The sequence below is a fragment of the Pteropus vampyrus genome, unplaced genomic scaffold (assembly GCF_000151845.1).
Source record: "Pteropus vampyrus isolate Shadow unplaced genomic scaffold, Pvam_2.0 Scaffold301, whole genome shotgun sequence".
NCBI classification, from domain to species: domain Eukaryota; kingdom Metazoa; phylum Chordata; class Mammalia; order Chiroptera; family Pteropodidae; genus Pteropus; species Pteropus vampyrus.
In genome coordinates this window covers 364,401-369,873 of record NW_011889082.1, presented here as the reverse complement: position 1 = coordinate 369,873, position 5,473 = coordinate 364,401, and the positions used below count along the sequence as shown (strand labels likewise).

General features: G+C 35.4%; 1 protein-coding gene and 1 pseudogene across 5 annotated transcripts in view; both read right to left on the bottom strand.

The window, feature by feature from the left end:
- PLGRKT (plasminogen receptor with a C-terminal lysine) overlaps window positions 1–5,473 on the bottom strand; it is a 30,649-nt gene that overhangs the window by 14,230 nt on the left and 10,946 nt on the right. The gene's annotated exons all lie outside the window — the stretch shown is intronic.
- Window positions 1,005–1,123, bottom strand: LOC111730118 (annotated as a pseudogene).

Sequence of the window (5,473 nt, the reverse complement as noted above, 5' to 3'; positions counted from 1 at the left end):
TTTGTATATATTATAAAGATATAGATAATTGCAGAAAGATTTTTCAAAAGAGGACAATCACTATAATTACCCATTCCAACATAATTTCTTAAGCTTTGAAGTTTTCATGTTCAGATTTTCCTCAGAACAAATATGGCTTCAAATTAATATTTTTCTTTTTGGGTATATAACTGAAAATGTTTTATACTATATAATGTGGCATCCAAGCCATGTACAATGACTTAAAAATCAAGTGAATGTGCCCATACATACCAAAAATTCAAATTCTAAATTATATAATTATATTATCATTAATGTAATAAATCCAAAATTTAATGGCTCATATATTTCTTTTAACTTATCAGTAAATATACTTGAACTGAATATAACCATGAACTTAAAATTAACATCATTAATTTACCAAATAAATTCAAAGAGAACAAAAGGTTTTTCTTTACTGAAAATGATCCAACTATTTGTTCTTCCAAGAAAAGCACTACATGAATAATGTCAACCATTTCAGAACATAAAAATACTATAAAACTACTCAACTTTGTCTTTTCATCTTTATATCCTCATTGGCACAGGGCCTGGTACAGTGTCATTGCTCAATAAGCATTGAATAACTGTATCAGTAACAGAATATTCTCTTTGGGATCCTATCTTTCATATAAACATTAATAAGAAATAAATAGAAATTCCAACATGTCAATTACAGTGCTAGGCAGCAGTATGATATCATTTTAACATATTTTCCCAGAAACATTGTTCTGAGGCATTGCTTTTTCAAATTCATGCCTAAGTTTAAGGACAAGTATAGAAGTGGGGTACTGGGAGACTTGACCATCAAAAACCCCAGAAACCAAGTTAGGTAGATCATAAAATAATTGGGTTAGAATTTTTAAATTATGTTTTGACTCTAAAATCTTATTTTTCAAAGGAAAGAAAATTTGCTATTGCTAGAGTTAACTCTCTCTCTCTTTTTTTTTTTGGTGTGTGATTGATATGAGCAATTTTTTTTAAAACACCTATAGCACCTGGTATTCATAGGTGGTCTCCCATCCAAGTACTAACCAGGCCTGACCCTGCTTAGCTTCCAAGATCAGACAAGATCGGGCACGTTCAGGGTGGCATGGCAGTAGACGATATGACCAATTAAAGCTATCATTTTCAAGTACGAAAGTTAAATGTTCTTTTATCTACTCTGTGCAATAGCCATCGCTATAAATTCAAACATGGAAATTAACAGCAGCTCATCAAAAATATGAAGAAATAATTATTTAAGCAATAAGAAATTTATATGTAGGAAAGGATGTAACAATTATGTTTTAGAGTGTGCTCTCTATAAAACTACATTAAATTTTTCATGCTGAAACTTTATTTAATGTGATTGTTGCATGGCATAGGGAATATAGCAGATCCACAGTAGAAAATTTAAATGGTTCACATTTAGTACAGAAAGATTAGAAATAGCTCCAGAATACCAAATAAGCTTCACAAATGAACAAGAATATTTTATCTTCATAAAGATAGCCTTTCATCTAGGGACCAATATGTACCTCTCAAGGATGAAATAAATCAGCATTACTTACTTCAGCTTGATGTTATATTGTTAATTGTTAGATGGCTGAAGAAACTGGATATCTGGAAGCTAGTTTTTATTTGCTTAACTCTGAACTAGATATGTACATAAGTTGTTTTATAATTCTCTACAGTTCCAATATCTATATCTGAAAGGAAACATGAATTTTATTTAAGGAGTAGCTGCTCTGTTGTAAATTCCAAGTAACATACTTGAGTTCTAAGTCTTTTCTCTTTTGTCAGTATAGACACTTCTCATTTCATTTGATTATACACCCAAAGTAGGAATCAAAAATTAAATTACCAACTAGTCAGAGAGCTCAACTGAGCTTAGAACAAAGCCTGACCTGAAATTTAAATTTGTAATTTTAGCATGTATCTCATAGTTCTTGGAGCATCATACTAAATCTACAATTACCAGATGCATTGCTAGTTTAATGCATATTAATTCAAAAGTCTATTTTTAGTGTTAATGATAAATGCAGATATCTTTTAAACTTTAGATAGTTGTTAATAACAAAAAACGTGAAGATACTCATTATTTTGATTGCATGGTGTCGACAGGAGGTAGAGAGCACACTCTCTCAAAAGAGTTTAACAAAAATTTACTGAAGGGACTAAACTGATTGTGGGCAGGGTTTAAGGTAACCACAAGGGATAGTGAGATTCCCTGGGGCTGAGAGACAGCAGAAAGCTGTTCTAGAAGGAGAGGGCGGGAGGCACTGTTGATCAGAGCCCAGTGAGAGATGGAGCCATGGAAGAGACAGGGCCTGAAAAGACTATGGCTCCAGGAACCCACTGCCACCTCCAAACCTACATCCTAAACTCACTGTTTTCCTACCCTCCAGGCTCTTGCTGGTGCCTTCAGGCCGAGTCCAACCCTGAAGCCACAGGACAAGGGAGCCTGGGAGATGCAGGGCAGAGAAGGGCAGAGAATGGATCTAAGTGGAACAGGGAGAGGGGATCAAAGAGAAAATAACTAACAAAGTGGTGACGTGACTTATATGAAATAATGATTTGATTCTGCCTGAGAGAATGTTTTCGGAGTTCTGGTTTGGATCAGATCCCAAAGACTTAGAAAGTACTGAAGGTGTTTTGTTTTTTTTGAGAAAAAGTAAGATTTATTGAAGGTACATTTTAGAAAGAGATGGCCCACTAAGGAAGGCTGCAGCCCTGTGGAATTTAGGTGATAAGGAGATAAGATAGTACACCCCAAAGGGAGAGGCAGGATTCCAGCCAGGAATGCTGTAACCAAACTTTAATTAGAAATTATGGTTATGTACAAATCAGTATTAGCTGTGAAGTAAATCCTAAGTATTGAAATAGGTGTCAAATCTCTTGACAAGAAAAATTGGAAACAGGAAATATTTTTATTCAATGACTATAATAAAAGCATATTTTAAATTGCTATTGTAGTCAGTCAAATTTAAATACATGGTTCTTAAGAGAGGAACTATTCTCTCCCCTACGCCTCCCCCCCGCCCCGCCCAATGATTCTGAATCTTTCTGAATTTGTGCCTGTTCCTTTGCAATATATATCACAAGTGAATTGGTATTTAGTGAACTCATTTTAAACTCAGACTTTTTTTTGCTTTGAAATTTCCTGGGGGGAAAAAAAGGAGCAAAATGACCCTGAAATATCATCTGTGCAAAAGGAATGAACAAGAACCAATTCCTTTTTGTGCCAAGGTAGGCACAAAAAGGGTCAGGTCACAAGAACCTTTTGGAATGACTTAGGTTCTGCCATGGCTCTAGCGGGGACACCTGCAAATGTCTCTTAGAGGCTCAGGGCTGAGCATTCTCAGCGAGATCGGGAGTGCCAGTGAGAGGCTGTGGGCCTGGCAAGCTAATTGGCCCCTTGGTATCATTACCAGGATTGATGATTTAAACTGCTAATCATCCTGCAAGACAGGGGGAAAAGAACTAGAAAAGTAAATACCTGCCCACAGAACTGAAGCTACAGAGTTGGGGAAAGATAAAAAAATGATGAATGAAAAATGGAGAATAAAATTAGAGATGAAGAAAAAAGTAAAGTAGTGACTATGAGCAAGTAAGAGAGAGGAAAGCAGATAAATGGGAAAGAGGGAACATTTATTGAACATCTTCTCTGTCATACAAGCTAGTACTTGGGTATCCTTCTCCACATCTTAGTGATGAAACTGAAACTCACAGAGCATATGTCATTTATTCAAGGTCATACAACCAGTAAGTGATGGAGCCAGGATCGGACCCAGGTGTGTCTGATTCCAAAGCCTGTGAACTTCCCACTGCACACAAGGAGAATGAATCTATAGTCCTTAGCAGCCATATCCTGGCCTTAAATCCAGCAGGCAGCGTCTGGGGCTCAGTTTTCCCTTCTAGATTTCCCACTGTGCCACCCCAACCTGCCTGGAAGATCTGCTGTTCTCTCTCTTCCTGCTCTTCAGTCTTGCATATTTCTGAGTAAGAATGTCCCTCCATCATCTGCACTGCTAATAATTCCTGGCCAGATATGCAAGGAATTCAACTGTAAGAATATTTTTATAATCGTTTACAGAAAATTTTAACTTAAAATTTTTCTTTTTCCATACACATACAAAAACTGGTTTAGTCTGTAATTCATTTATGAATTCCTGGAAGAGATCAAAATTGACTCAAATAAACGGAAAAATACCCCCTGTTCTTGGATAGAATGACTCAACAGTTCTTACTAAATAAATTTATAAATGCGTTCAGTCCCTATTAAAAATCGACAAACTATTTTATAGAGTTGGACAAGTTGAACTAAAGTTTCTATGAAAAAGTAAACATGCAATAAACGTTGAAAAGGAAACACTGAAAAGATAAGCTACAACGATATAAACTAACTTAATTAGGTATCAGAACATACTAAAAATCATCTATAATTAAAAGCGTGTGGTAATGGTATATGAAGCGACAAATTGGCCAGTTGAATAGCATGTCTAGAGACAGACCTAAGTAAGTACAGATTTTGTACAAATTTTGCTGAGAGCCCAGATCCTGATTTCCGAGTATCATTCTCCAATGAAAGGAACCAAGACTCCTTGAATAAGTGGTTAATTCCAGGCTTGAGGCAAGGGCAGTATATATGGAATATCTTATGATTACAGAAAATAAGCAAGTATTCAAAAAAAGATGGGGTATGTCAAAAGGACATAGGAGCCAACTGGAAAGAGTCCCCAATAGCCAAAACAACAATTTAAGCCATAAAATAAATCATGATGGTACTAGATCATAACCCATAGAATAAAATGTCCATGAGACCATATTTAAATGAATAATTGAATAAATAAATATATGGAGAAGGGAGTTTTTCAAGTGAATAAATGTAGATGGAATGAAGGAGATAAAAAAATCATGATTAGGCAAATACCACAGTAATAATTGTTGCATGTAAGATCCTACCAATGGTTGCTAAAATGAGTGGGCAGAAGACTGAGGAGAAGCAAGATATTAACAGTCTCAAAGTATCTACCCAAATATATTTATCAGGAAAAAAAAAAAGTAACTTTATAGTAGATAAATATGATAGACACCACCTTAATCAAGAGATCAAGGCTAACATTACCAGAAATGAGACATATCAACATCAGATGTCCTCTGAAGTGATGTAGTCACAAAGATACAACAGCTTTCTGTGGTCTAAGAATAATATGTAAAAAATGTACAACCTCAATCTAATCATGAGAAAACACTGGAAAAAATGCAAAGTGAGAGAACTACTAAAGAACCGACCAGTACTTATCAGAAGTGCTTATCATGAAAGCCAAGGAAAGAATCAGGAACTATTGCAGAGTGGAGACCAAGGAGACACAACAATTAAGGGCAATGTGAGGTCTTGAATTGGATCCTGGAACGTAAAAAGGACCTTAGGAGAAAAATTGGTGAAATTTCAAAAAAATCAGTAATTCAG